Genomic DNA, 15322 nt, shown 5'->3' on the forward strand with positions numbered 1-15322 from the left:
GTAGATTTAGGCTGAGACCAGTCCCAGACCATGAACTTGGAGCTGCTCCTCTGGGCCTGGTGGCCTCTCTGTTGCACTGGAGGTTTGGAGACCTCCAACCTGTGAGTCCCTGCCTACCAGTAGAGACACAGCCCCCTCCACGGGAAGAGGCAGCATGTCACAGAAAGTCAGTTGGGGCCCATGAAGTATGTCAGCACCAACCCCACTGGGTGCCCTGAGATTGTCAGCTGGTTCAGGAGGGTGCTGAAGTGAGGGCAGCTCCCTGGCTCACACAGATGCCCCTCCGCATTCTCCCTCCCGTACCCCTACTTATGAGGTGATTTCGGCTGAATGATGTCAGGTTTCACGGATGATGCCAGGTGTAAAGATTTTTTAAAACTCTTCTATGGAGCACAAGAATTTCCCTTATTTTTTAAGTGAAACAATCTATGCACAAGAGCACTTTCTGGAATGTCAGGTGTCATAGGGATCATCCATTCATTGATTCATTCATTCATTTGTCCTTCACAATTCCTTGGTTCTCCTGACAGTGTAGGGAGCCCTTCAGGCCACTCTTCAGCTTCATCATGGCTTGTCTAAGGCCCTTGTTCCTTGGATGACACCCACATTTTTAGCCCTGTCTCCCTTCATTATCACTTCTCCACCTTGCTGTGGGATCCAGCCATGCTGAACTCCGGTGCTGTCTGTCTCTCTTCCTGGCCTTGGTGTAGTCTGTTACTTCTGCCCAGAGCATCTTCTTTCTACAGTGTTCCACTTAGCGTAGAAAACTACTCATCCTGGGCGCCTGGGTGGCTCAGTCAGTTAAATATCTGACTTTGTCTCAGGTCATGATCTCACGGTTCGTGAGTTCAAGCCTCGCGTCAGGCTCTGTGCTGACAGCTCAGATCCTGGAGGCTGCTTCATAATCTGTGTCTCCCTCTCTCTCTCTCTCTGCCCCTCCCCCACTCATGCTCGGCCTCTCTCTCTCTCAAAAATAAATAAACATTAAAAAAATTTAACTATTCATCCTTTGCTCAAATGTTACTTCCTCCATAAAACCTTTCCTGCCCTCTCTAGATGGAATTAAGCATGTTTTTCCTCTGTGCATCCAAAGTATCTTACTTACACCCCTCTAACACAGCCCTAAGTTGTTGTCATCATAGACCATGAGTCTTGGAGGGCAGGGACAGAGCTCTGGTCATCTAGATAATCCCAGACATAGCACACAAAGGACACTTGAAGAATGTGTGTCAAATGAATGAATACCGTGCCCACCGGCATTATCCAGACTTGCCATCATTCTCTTCCAATCCCTCACGGGCGACAGGTACGATAACCATATTCCGAACTCATGGGAGACCAGATCATTTAATCCTGGGCTGTGCTAGTGGTATGGCCTTCATAGTGAAAGGAAGGAAGGAACTTCTGTCGCGAGCACTAAATGTGCACAGTACCTGGTAAGAACTCAGCACACGTTCATCTCATGCGGGAATAATCTTGGCACCACTTTGGAGAGATGCCTCGTAGTAATGGGATTTTACAGATGGCAGAGGTTCAGGAAAGTTTAGTAACCTTCTGTGGTCAAAATGGTACAAAGGGATGGAGGTGGATCTGAACTCAGATCTTTCTGGCCTTGAAGCCTGTGTGCTCCCTCCAAGACTGAAGAAAAAGAAGCAGCCCTTGATGCCAGCCCTGGAGCGTGCACTGGTCCTTGGAGGCAGGAGGCGACCTGGAATGATTTGGGATAAGTCACTGAATCTAATAATAATAATAATGAGCCAGCTCTTACCAAGTGCCTGCTGTGTGCCTGGAACTTCACAGCTCGCTCATCTTCACAGTGACCATGAGGCAGGCACAATTAGTGTACCCACTGCCTGGATGAGAACGCTGAGACCCAGAGAAGTTAAGTAGCTTTTTCCGGCAAATAAATTGTTTGTGACCCAGGACACATTAGTATCTAAAGTGTATGTGGCTACCAGCCCCTCTCCTAATCTTCCCTTTGTTTTTATTCGTAATTGCCCCATTTAAAATCACCTTATCACTTGCTTGATTGGTCCCTCCCTCCCTTCCCTTCCTACTGCTCTACAAAACGTAAACTCAGTGATGGCAGGGGTCTTCTCTGTGTTATTCACTGATGCAGCATCCCCAGATCAATGCTCGGCACACTGTAGGCCCTCAGGAAAGATTTGAATGAAAATGGTGGGGTTGGGCTTTGAAAACACGTCTGGCTTACCTGAACCAGTTTGCTTTTCTGCAACATGGACATAACGACGCCCACTTTTCCTATCACTGATGGTGTTCATAAGTGCCCTACTGCCTTGTCTGGCACCCTGACATCACCCACTCAGTGGCAGCTAACGTTTTTGTCCCCTCTTCCTTGGACACGTGCTCCATTTGGCAATGCAGGCTCTCTGGAAAGCAGGACTGGCCCTGACTGAGGCTGTCTTAAATAGGTCATTCCGAAAGGGATTTTCATAAGAAATGAAATGAAATGGAAATCTAGCTCTGGGAACACCCAGCATTCTATGAACTTATTAGAGTTCAGGCCCAGTGGGAGGCCTGGGCCTTGGTCTTAGTGTCTGGGACTTGCCTGTTCTTGGTTTGGCACACAGTTTGAGTGTGCAAATGGGCCCCGGGGATAGTTATAGCTAAGGGGCTACATCTACCAGCCACCTGTCTCGTCCATGACCAGATGGAGTGGTCCTACCTGGAATTTGCCCAGCCCTCTCTTCCCCAGCCCGTGGGTACATTTGTCCCCAGTAGCCAGACTCTGTATGTCAGACTCCAGGGTTACCAGGATGAAGAGTCCTGCTTGTGTCCCTAAGTCACCAACTTAACCCATTTAAAAGAGAAAACATTCTATTTGCCAACATTCCTTCTTTGTCCTGCATTTAACTGAATTTTCTGATTTAGGAATGAATCATCTCTGCTGACTTTGACTTTGAAAGAGCTGCCTCTCTGGAAATTGAACCCTGCAAGAGGTGTTTTAACTCTTTGAGGCCACAGGACAGCTTTCGAGGCCACAGTAGCTGTCCTGCTCATCCAGATGATGCCAGACCACCCAGGCCAAAGTCAGAACTCTACTCTCAGGCCAGCCCAGAAGTCTCTGGAAAAGCAGTGGGTAAAAAGTTCCCAGAGTAAGGGAGGCAAGAATGTGCACACACTGTCTAGTTATGAATTGTGAGTTATGACCTAAGACTATGTCTTAGGACATAGCTTCTTTTCTGGAGGTGGGTCAGTTTAAGAACAACCAAGCCAACAAACAAGACAGTGTAAGTGTGGGTACCACAAATCCAGACATGAGAGGACAGGGATGTCACTGTGAACTGGAATGACCAAGGAAGGCTCCATGGAGGGAGTGGATCTTTGGAGAAACATTGGAGGCTAAGGATTTTGGATAAATAGAGAAGAACGAGGAGAGTTTAGATGAGAAGATTAGCATAAGCAAAGACTCCACGATTGAATAGTGGGGGTGGAGGAGGAGGAAGGAAACAGAGCATGTAAGTGGGGAGAGAGGGGACACCTGGCCAAGTCTCCTATGGAACAGCGGTGAGAAATTGGACCGGAGAAGGACACAGCTGTTTGGCATATGACTCAATAACATTTACTTAACCTAGTTTGTCGCCCCTTGAAGGAGAGATGGAATGTTCTGCATCCTGAAATCTTAGTTATTCAGGTCACAAGTGAGGGATCTTGAAACCATACCTAGGTTCAAGGAGGGAAGCACATTCTCCTTTGCTGGGCGTTCTTTTGCCTGCCCTTGAAATATGGTGCATCCCAGGAGTCAGTCCTTCCTTGTCTTCCCCTGCTTCTGGACATCTTCCCGAGGCTATTGTGTTCACTCCTGGGCCTTGAACCACCCTTATACTGCATCTCCCAAGTCTGTACCTGCTCCTGGTCTTTCTCTTGAGCTCTAGACCCTAAACCTATCTGTTTGCTAGTCATCTCAGCATCTCTAGAATTGAACATTAATTTGTTAAAAGAACTCCTACCCCCCCACATTCCCCACCTCTCTTAAAGGCTCCTCTCTCCCTTCCTTCCTTCTTCCCTACATAAAGCATTAACTGAATACTTATGCTAGACACTATATGAAATGTCCTCTTGCTTTTGAGGGTCTCATGGTATAGTAGAACAGGTAGATGAGACGAGTAACTAATTTTCATTCATTTAATAACTGTTTATAAAGAAAACTACTTATAGGGGTGCCTGGATGGCTCAGTCGGTGAAGCGTCCAACTTCAGCTCAGGGCATGATCTCATGGTTCGTGAGTTCAAGCCCCGCATAGGGCTCTGTGCTGACAGTGCAGAGCCTGCTTCGGATCCTCTGTTCCCCTCTCTCTCTGCCCCTCCCCCACTTGTGCTCTCTCTCTGTCTCTCTTAGAATAAATAAATAAACTTAAAATATCCACTTACAAAACACTGGAATAAGTAGAGGTAGGCACATAGTTCTTGAGGAATCCATAAAACTTTATGTAAGATGGTAGGCTCAAGAAAGGCTTCTTTGATTAAATGAAATATGAATTGAGTCTTACATCTTGAGAAATGAATTAGACAAAGAGAAGAAAGGAGAAACAGTTTATGATGGGCACAAAGGAGAGTGAGCAAGAAATATTTTGAAAAAGGTGTCCATAATACTAAAAGTAATAGCAAACATTGATTTAACCCTCACTATGTACTAGTTACTCTGCTAAGCACCTTACATGTTTTGTTTTGTTTTGTTTTGTTTTTTTTAATAATTTGGTCCTCATGATAATCTCAGAAATAGGAAGTGGTAGCTTACCTGCTTTGTAGTTGATGGATTGCTGTCCAGATGAAAAAAGTTGCCCTTGAACTTCTGTGAATAAGTAGTTGAGCCAGAAACCTAAGCTTCCCTGATATCAAGAGCCTGGCAAATGGGGTGAAGGGGATATAAGCAGAAGCAAGATTCTAAAGGGCTTTGCATGCCTCAGCGAGGGGGTTGGGTTTTATCTCAAAAGAAATGAGGAACTGTTCCAGGCTTCTAATCTGCAAAGCTACCTGAAGCAGATCTTGATTTAGCATGGCCATTTTAGTAGGGGGGGGGTGGGGCATATGGAGGGGGGAGTCAAAGATGAATTTGGGAGCAGGGACAAGACTGGAAGCAAATGGACTCATCAGAGGCTATTGTCAAAGCTCAAGTAAGCTTCATGAGGCCCAAGAGAGAGGAGCAGAATAGACAGATCTTCTCAAAATTTGGATGTAGGGAAAGAGGGTGGGCCGAGAACCATGCTCAGGATTCATTTGATAATTCAGTCAACAAACATTCTTGAGTATCTGCCTTGTACCATGGACCATCCTAGTCCTGGGGATAAAATTGATCCGCAATATAGCCCCTGGTCTCAAGGAGCTCACACTCTCAAGATGGAGATAAATGAGAATCATCACAGATAGCAACTGCAAGATGTATGCACAAGCATATCACACTGCGCTTGGGAAGGCTGGACCATAGATGGCCTTCGTGGAAGAGGGGAGCCCACCCCAGTCTTTCTCTTGACCTGTAGACTCACGTTTCCAGCTGTCAGCTGGTCACCTATGCTGGTTGTCCCTCAGGCATTTCTAACATTTGAACTCATGCTGTGACCTCCAAAGTGCATTATGCTCCTTATATATCATGTTTCATGTCCTAATCAACATATTTATTCAAGAAACATATTCTTTGAGTATGCATAAAGTGCCAGATATTGTATCAGGCATCAAGCTTAGAGAATTCCTAAAACATGCTAATGTTTTCACTTTGGTGTGCAAAAGCTTTTTATTTTGGGGCGCCTGGGTGGCTCAGTCGGTTAAGCGTCCGACTTCAGTTCAGGTCATGATCTCACAGTCCATGAATTTGAGCCCTGCGTCAGGCTCCGTGCTGACAGCTCAGAGCCTGGAGCCTGCTTCAGATTCTGTGTCTCCCTCTCTCTCTGCCCCTTCCCCACTCATGCTCTGTCTCTCTCTGTCTCAAAAATAAATAAAAACATTAAAACAAAAAGTGCTTTTTATTTTGATGTAGTGCTAATAGTTTAATTTTGCTTTTGTTTCCCTGCTTGAGGAGACCTATCTAGAAAAATGTTTCAGATGTCAGATATTATGTTTCTATGTCTGATGTCAATTACTTCTTCCAGGAGTTTTATGGTTTCAAGTCTCATACTTAAGTCTTTAATCCATTTTGAGTTTGTTTTGTGTATGGTATTAGAAAGTGGGCCAGTCTCATTCTTTGGCATGGAGCTGTCCAGTTTTCCCAGTACCATTTATTGAAGAGACTGTCTTTTCCTCATTACATTTTCTTGCCTGCTTTGGTGTAGATTAATTGACCATACAATCATGGATTTATTTCTGAATCCTCTATTCTGTTCTGTTAAGCTATGTCCATTTTGGTGCCAGTACCATAGTTTTGATTATTACAGCTTGTAGTATATCTTTTAAGTTTATTTTCAGAGAGAGAGAGAGAGAGAGAGAGAGAATGCAAGCAAGCAAGTGGGGGAGGGGCAGAGAGAGAGAGGGAGAGAGAGAGAATCCCAAGCAGGTTCCACACTGACAGTGCGGAGCCCAATGAGAGGCTTGAACTCACAAACCGTGAGATCATGACCTGAACCAAAGTCGGATGCTTAACTGACTGAGCCGCCCAGGTGCCCCAGCTTTGTGGTATATCTATCTATATCTATATCTATATCTATATCTATATCTATATCTATATATTAATTTTAATGTTCATTTATTTTTGAGAGAGAGAGTGCGTGAGCGGAGGAGGAGCAGAGATAGAGGGGGACACAGAATCTGAAGCAGGTTCCAGGCTCTGAGCTGTCAGCACAGAGCCCAATGCGGGGCTTGAACTCACAAGCAGCAAGATTATGACCCAAGTCAAAGTCGGACACTTAACCGACTGAGCCACCCAGGTGCCCCTGTGGTATATCTTGAAGTCAGGTATTGTCATACTTCTGGCTTTGCTTAAATGAGAAACGGAGGCCACAGTCATCTAAATGACATAGTCAGAGATACCATTACGAGATTTAATCCAAATAACTTACAGAACACTGGTTCTCACATTTTTGCATTCTGTAGCTGTTGATAAAACCGTTGTCCTCCCTGAAGCAAATGGATGAACATGACTGTGAGGCAGATTTTACCTTGTAGGAACACAGAAGCACCCCTCCTATGCTGCCATGGCCAAGACCACTGTGAGGACAGAGTGGCATTGTTCACCCCCTCAAGGTCTAAGTCCAAATGGAGGCAATAGGCAGGGGGTGTCTGATAAGCCCCACACTGCTGCTTCCATTCACTCTGGCTGGACTGCACTTGTTGGGAACAGCTTGTAATGTTCTTGTGATAAAGACTGAGAGATTGAATGGAATGTTTCTACTGAGCACAGCTTGGAACATTTCACAGAGTTCTGCCACCCTCCAGGGGCGCTCAGGCTTTGTGTAAAAGCACGACTCTCAGCAGAAGCTTTCAGATTAACCAAAGAGGGGGAAATTAGTGGTAAAGAAGATTCTGTGGAGAACAGGAAGGCCTAGAGAGAGAGGTGTCTCCCACGGAACCTACCATTGCATCTTATACCTAATATGCTCCCCAAAAATGCTCACTGAAGGAACAGAGGGGGGGTGGCGGGTGACAGGAAGGTGGTTGGGACCTCTGGGGTAGAAAGAGGCCCTACAGCACCCATTAGCTTTTCACGAAGGTGGTTTCGATCGCATACCCCTTTATTTGCCTCACGAGGATTTTAAATGCCTGAAGACCCGAGGGAAGGAGAAAGAACACAGCCCGACAAGTCATAAATGGCCCCCTTGGATTCTGAGATCAATGGGCTGGGGAACTTCTGCCAAATCTGCACTCCCTGTGGCACTGTGAGGGGGCCAAGCAGATGCCGGCTTGTACGGAGGGTTCTTGCCATTGATCTCAACTTTGGAGCTCATGTTTCCACAATATGGTAGAGGGAAGAGGCGACAAGGAAGCAGTTTCCAAACCTACATCTCTCCCCGAACCCCAAGATCCCAGACCCCAAGCCAGCTGCCCACAGTGTAGAATAGGCCTCGAAAAGCAGTGCACCGAAGGCTCATGGCCAACTTAAGAAAAGAAACCCATTTCTACCTCTGCTGAGATAAGTGATCTCCAGGAGACTCATTTAACCACTGACTTCAGCCCAACTGGAAAGCTGATGGAGCTTCCAATGCTGAAACAGTTTTATATTTCTCTTTATTCTTTGGCTGAGTCTGTAGCCAAGAGTCAAAGCACCAACTTGCCCTCAGAAAGTGAATCCTTGATGCTAACACTCGTTCTGAAAGAGAAAGCACTTTTCTCTCATGAGTGTGTTCTCACAAGTTAGTTTAGGTAGGTCTTCAGGGTTTGGAAAAGTTTGGAGAGCCCTCTGCAGTCAGGGTCACTGAACAGACTCAACTGTGTAACCTAGAAGATGTTGCCCAATTCTCACTGTAAGCCCAGTCAGAAAAGAGGAGCTTAACTTGCAGAAGGAAAGGTCCTAGGTTGCAGGCCCTGAGCCAAGCCGAGCCATCCTCGGTTGCGGGGGCGGGGGATTGGTTAGAACAGGTTCCTGGCTGTGAGCAGGGCCCAGAAAACAACATTTCGGTTGGAAAGATATGAGTGCTAACAGGAAGGTCACCATGAAAGTTTGCAAGTGAAACAGACGGGCCAAGATATAACCACCTCAGTCTCATGAACGTTTCTGAGACAACAGGTCACTTCACTGGTCCAGGGAAGCCCCTTGTCTACGAGCTGTCTCGGTGGGGCTGCTGATTAGAGTGGGGTCACCTGTGAGGCGGCTGGGATCAAGTACACGGCCGGCCGTTTCCTGTCGACCCATCTCACTGGACCTCCCCTGCACAATATGCCAGCTTCTTTTGAGTGGCCTATTTTCCTGTACTGTTGAACGAGCAGCCCCGGACAGAGGCTGAGACGGGCAGGGCGCCCCTGCATCACCTGGTCCTCAGGAGGACATAAGCTGGGAGGACACAGGGTCCAGGCTCACACACAGGTTGGAGTCAGCAGAACATTTTCCTGCTTTTTCTCTCTATAAGCAATTTTGACTTAGCCTCCTTTTAGTCTCACTGCTATTACTTAACTGATACTATATTTGTTCTTATTAAAGTTTGACAGAATTTTAGTTCCTAAGGTAGTGTTTTAGAATATAGAATACACTCATAATACATTTATAAGAATACTGATATGAGTCTTATGAACATAGTATTTCCACCTCATTGGACTCTACAGAATCAGATGGTGTAAGTGTGATATTTTGTTTGGGAAAAAAAGATCCACTGTGGCTCAAACCACCACTGAAGTTTGATATGACTGTGTGGAGACTTAAAACAACAAAGACCATTCCCATATGTGAGGAGCTGTCATTAGAAATCTGTCAGAGTAATGTAGCATTTACTTTAATAAATTTCGATGAGTTTTTTAAATAACACACATACACACCAGAAAAACCTGAACAAAACAATATCCCAGGCTAAACTCAGTAAAGTTTTACGAGGTCAGCCCTAACCCCACAGATCACTTGAGGGGAGTTGACATTTTGCAACCATTTGTTTCTTGTTTTGTAATCTCTTTCTTATGTGATTTCATTTAGGATAGATATGCTCTGCTGTGTAAATGTTTCTAAATTTTTCCCAAATAATAATTTTACCTTATGGCAAAGAAAAAGAAGAAAGAAAGAAAAAGAAAGTTTTGACTCAGTGTTTCTAGCTGTTCTGCATCACCCAGGTTTTGGGGATACAAAATGTAGCATTTTACCAGAAATAGCAGTTGACTGATTTTTTTTTAAATCAGACCTTTTAATAATTTAGTAAAGAAAAAAATTGAAGCCACAGAACTGTTTAAAAGAAGGTGAGAAGTTGGGCAGAGAGACAGCAAGAGAGAAGTCACAGGAGCGCGAACAGACGAGCTGGAGGTTAGTGCCACAGAGCCGTTGTAGGGCACGCTAATTAAATCCAATTCTCTGTGTGATTGGGTTCTATTTAAGTGACTGGGGAAGATGGGTGTTTTGGAAAGATCATTCTGTCTAGAGAAGGAGGCGTTGGGAGGGCCAGGCCCGGAGGACAGGTGGTAATGCAACCCAGAGGAGAGAAATCGTCTCTAACTAGGGCATGAATCACAGAAGCAAGTACAGAGGTCGGACGCAACCCAGAAGCATTTAGCAGGTGTCAAAGGAAGGGCAGATCCCAGAAACATTTAACAGGTAAAATCTCTGGAACGTAGTGAGGAATCAGGGATGTTCCCTGGCTTCTCCTGCAAGGAATTGAATGCATGAGGTTCCACAAAAATGGGGGATTCTGAGGATGAGAACAAAGCTTCAAGAGGGGAGTGGATGAGATCAGTTTCGAATGTGTTTGACATACTAAGATTAACTTGGGGCACGTTCAGTTTTCCTTGCAGACCTCTGGATTTTGCTCAGGCTCCCCATCTCAGTTTGAATTCTGTGCCCTGGGATGGAAGAACTACTTTGTGTCTCCTGGTTGTGACTTGGACTTGGACCTGGCCTCTCAACTCTGAATATATCTTTACTTAGGGAGTCAATTTGGTGGCTGCGGTTTCTCGGTGTGTCCTTGCCCTGGATTGGTGATTTGCTGCCATGATGTCGTCCCTGCCTTGTGGTTCCTTCTGGGCCCCAGGGGTAATCCATGTACACAGCCTGAGAGGTACCACAGCTCAGGTAGTTCTGAGCTGCTTCTTGAGAAGGAAGTTTGGAAAAGGAAAGAATGGATCAGGCTGTTGTGCTGGGAAACTAGTGGACTCCCTTGGTTACTCATATTGAAAGTCAGGCCATTGTCTTTCAGTGAATATTGACCAAGTGCTTACCAGGCACCAGGACCCGGGAATTCAGCAGTGGGTGACCCGCTGCCTCCTGTAATCTCCCAAATTAGTAGGAATAAGAGACAGACAAGCTGATTTAGAAGAATCAGCTCCCCTCCCCTTTCTCTGCCCTTTGTAGGTTTGCTCTAAATAGGATATAATACATCTCGTGTCCCAAATGCCTTCCTTGTGTACAGATTCAATGAGAAGGGTGCTGTGCCTAGGAATTTGATCAGACCCAGGGTATAAAAAGAAAGCACGGATTTAGTTTTAAATTTTCTATTTCTTCTCAGTGTTTCTGTAGCTAAAGGTGGTCCACAGGAGGAGGGAGCATCTCTGCTGGGTGGGACTTGGCCATGGGCTGGCAGGCCCTTGAGGTGGATGGTTGACGAAAGGAAGTGGTGTCTATGGCTGCTCCCCAGAACGCTGTCTTCAAGGCGGGCCGGGAGGGGGCTGAGGGTGTCGGGATGTGTGAGCGTGTGTGGCTGGTTCTGTTGAAGCACACGTCCCCCACCTCCACACCCTCACCCCCAGTTTGCAGGGGTTATACCGGACAAACAGCTCAGGCCACAAGACAGTTGCTGACGATTTTGTCCTGTGGATTGCCCCGGGGCGGGGCGGGGGGGGGGGGGGAAGGGAAAGGACAGATCCTCCCTTCCAAGCAGAGCTTAACTGAATATTTTCAGGGAGAAATGAAACAGTGTCATATCAAGCAAGCATCTTGGGCCCATCTGTCAGCACCCCCCGAGAGCCAGATCTAAAACGTTATCTAAGACAAGGCAGCACCGACCTCTTTTCCCTCCTGAAACACAGGGCAGACCACTTGCTGTTCCTATGACAATTTTCTGCTCCCTGGGATCCCCCACCCCAAATAATAATCATGAGCAAAAATCTCATTTTCAGGGGAGGTAAGGGAGGAAGAATGAGAGGGAAAGTTGGTCCTGATCAGAGAGAAAGATGGGGAACCCTTCTCACGCAGGAGTGCGTGGATTTCGGAGACAGTGCTGACCTAACAGACGGCCACAGGGGCACACACCTGCCTGGGAGCCTGCTCCGTCCCCCGGAAGGCTTGGTGGCGGGACTGTGCTGCCTCCTCGGGCGGGGGGGGGGGGGGTGCTGCCAGGATCTCTGAGGCTGAGCACCCACTCTAGAAGCTCACGCCCAGCTTAGGCAATCTATTTAACCTCACTGTGCTTCAGTTGCCTCATTTGTCAAAAGGAAATAACAAAATGACCTATTGCAGAGAGGGGGTTTCTTTTTTGATATTTTTATTCAAGTATAATTAACACAGTGTTATAGTAGTTTCAGGGGGACAATATAACGGTCCCACAATTCTGTACTTTTCTCTGTCCTCATCGAGATAAGTGTACCCTTGAAGTGAGTTAATGTTGTAAGGTGCTTAAAGCAAGCAGTACCCGGCACAGGGTGCTGAGGGAGTGTTTGTTCAGAAAATGGCCTGAAGTCATGCCCAAGCCAAGTCACTTGCCCCAGGAGAGGGCAGCTGTTGGATGGCCAGGACCCCCAGAGCTGCCTGTGGCTAGCCTGTCTGGTACAGTGGGCCTCCGGCCGAGGTGTGATGAGGAGGGGGAGGACAGTGATGTCAGAGGAGAAGGTCTGTGTGCTCTTGCTGCACAGCCTGGGTAGGACAAGAGGGCAGGGGCCAGAGGGGCGGCACGATTTGTCACCCAGTTTGCAAGGCTGAGATTGGAGGATCTTCAACAGCCCCAGGCTGGTACATTCCTCCGGTTCCCGGGTCATTTCCTGGCCCAGGAGGTATTCCTAGAGCGAGCTTGAGCCAGAGGAGAGGGTTTATCCCATGTCAGCCCCATAAATATTCCTGTGGTTTTACAACCCCTTTCCTTGCCAGCCGGACAGGTGCCAATAAATACTTGCAGAATATCTGATTCCTGCTAGAAGGTTCCTCGTTACTTGCTATCTCTTTGTTATATCTCTCTGGTCTATAAGCTGATGCTCAGATGAAATAATTTTGGGTCCATCATCTCAGTTCCTGTGTCCACCTGCTCTTTGGAGCCCTGTCTTCTACCTACAGCCTTCTCTGTCCCTTCAGCAGGGATGGCCGACATGAGGCATTCTGTCAGCAGCTCCTCCTTATGGCTTCCTGGAGCAGTATCACTGATGGACCTTGGTGTTCTTTACCGAGCTCATTGAGTCACTTCAGCGGCCTTAGTTAGCCAGCCACAGCCAGCTGGTTGTTCACTGTCCTGCGAGCCTCCTCCTCCACCTGATGGTCACATCCTGTTCCTGTACCTACTTGTAATTTACCCATTTCTGCTCCAGCAGTGACCATCGCTGAAACCTTTAAAGCGCTAACCCCACAACAGGACTATTGCAACAAAAATAGCTCTCCTTTGCCAGCCCAGACACGAGGCATAGAGTAGGTGATCTATATAAATGCCGATCAAATGATGGATGGGATCACAGCCACTCATTTTCAAGGACTTATGGAAGAGTGGGATTATTTTGGTCCCCAGACTCCATCTGTTCTGGAAGTTAAAAATAAAATGAGAATTCAATTAAAACTATGCACACAATCCACCCAACATTGTGCCAGATCTTCTGATAATACCCTACTTTCCAGCCTATCAGAAACAGAAGTGCATGTGTGCCATTAGAGAAAACACCTTAGAATGTCAAATTGCTTTAATTAAAGGATTCATCAGCGTATATGCAAATAGCAAAGTTTTTTGTTTGTTTGTTTTTTAAGGAGCATATCTTGCCTTCAAGCTTCTTGCTCCTATTTTTCTGGAGAGGGAAGGTCTGCAAAAGATGTAAGGAACTCGGCTACTTAGTGTCTTCTGTTCCATGTGTCTCCTTTGAGGATAGTCAAGGTCAATGGATGGGGGCTCAGCAGTCACTTAGGGTTCTGTCTCTAGTGCTCATTATGAAGATCAGTAAACCAGGGACATGGCAGAGCCCATTCCACAATTCTTGTCTAGAAAGAAACCTCTAAAGGGTGTACCCCCTACAGCTTAGCGGTCCCCCTCTAATCCCAATTTTGCTGAGGATTCAGAAGAGACATTTTCCTTACTAGATGGATGGCTTTCATGTGCTTCTCCTAAATGGCTTTTAGTTTTGACTAAAGGAGCCCATTACATTAGCTGATGCGTTAATCCCATTACAGTGTCACTTCTCATTTTTAAGATCCAGCCTCTGAGAACTGATGATATAAACAGGGTGACGATAGCTTCTAATGGTAGGGCTCATTTCTTTTCAGTTAATGTGCCGGGAAGAGCAGTATTGCAAACAAGCCACATCCCTGCCAGTGCCCAAACAAGTAGGTGACCCCCTGAGAGTGCTGGGGGAGAGGCAGATGGGAATATTGAAGAGAAAGTCCAAATATTCCCAGAGAGGCTATCAGATGACCCCTGGATTTGCTTCCATTCCTGAGGTTCTAAGTGATTCTCTCAGCCATCCCTTCAAATACTTAACAGATTGGTCATCACCAGAGGCAGGTGGGAGGTGGGTGAAATGGGTAAAGATGATCAAAAGGTACAAACTCCCAGTTATAAGATAAAGAAGTCCTGGGGATTGATATACAGCACAGCGACTGCAGTTAACAACACTGTAGCGTGTCATCTAAAGTTGCCAACAGAGGAGATCTTAAAAGTTCTTATCACAAGAAAAAAATTGTAACTATGTGAGGTGATGGGTGCCATCTAGACTTATTGTGGTGATCATATTGTACATATGCAATATATACTGAATATTTTTGAATATGTCAGGTGCTTACGTTGTATACCTTAAACTAATACAGTGTCGTATGTCAATTGTATCTCAAGAAAGCTCGGAATAAAAATGATGGGTGCAGAAATTGCCCACTGTTCCCCCTTTAGAACTGTCATTCCCCTTTGCTCCTCTTGGTAATAGAAACTCCAGTGTTTTAAGGGGCAATGGCTGTTCAGCTGGAGACTTTATGTCCCAGCACCCTTTGCAGTCAGAGTAAGTTGAGGCCAATGGGCTATGAGAGAAAGCCATTCTTGCAATTTCTGGGTTGTGCCTTTAAGGGAAGCTTCTGGTTAGCTATGATACTTATTATCATAAATACCTCTGGCACTCCGAGAGATAACCTTTTACTGCTTTTTTGACTCCCAGGCCAAGCACATATGTACATAAGGTCTTATCACATATCTCACGCTGTTGTAAGAAACTTCTAGATCTTCCAGGCTCTTTGTGGAGCTGAGTTCTTAGTCACATTTGCCTGCCCAGCCCTGAGCAGCAGCCGTTGTTCCTGCCACAGTAGAGAGTTCCCATAAACGTCTGCTAAATAAAAGAAGAAATTAGGGAATACCCTGTACAACACCCGGTCTTTCTGTTGATTAGGGTCAATTTACGAGATGTTGCAAGGATCACAGAAAACATGTCATTTGTTTTTGCTAGTGACTCAGAGTTGTTGATAGCAGTTGATTTTATTTCAAGAATCAACCCCTCTTCTCACCACACCCACCCTGTACACATTAGAGAATGTACCCAAGCCTTCATGTTCCCACCATCTCTTAAATGTCCAGATATCTAGC

At 46.1% G+C, this 15322-nt stretch overlaps 1 protein-coding gene across 5 annotated transcripts in view; it reads left to right on the forward strand.

Moving 5' to 3' along the window:
* The window catches only part of POU2AF2 (POU class 2 homeobox associating factor 2), a 490852-nt gene that overhangs the window by 213105 nt on the left and 262425 nt on the right, over positions 1-15322 (forward strand). For 4 of the 5 annotated variants that reach the window (XM_058686716.1, XM_058686718.1, XM_058686717.1 and 1 more), the window contains one exon: positions 14023-14082. The exons of the other annotated variant lie outside the window; for it this stretch is intronic. The gene's annotated coding sequence lies outside the window, so the exon portion shown is untranslated. The remainder of the gene's footprint in view (positions 1-14022; positions 14083-15322) is intronic. 5 annotated transcript variants of the gene reach the window in all.

Source organism: Neofelis nebulosa, chromosome 10 (genome assembly GCF_028018385.1).
Source record: "Neofelis nebulosa isolate mNeoNeb1 chromosome 10, mNeoNeb1.pri, whole genome shotgun sequence".
In the NCBI taxonomy this organism is placed as follows: Eukaryota; Metazoa; Chordata; class Mammalia; order Carnivora; family Felidae; genus Neofelis; species Neofelis nebulosa.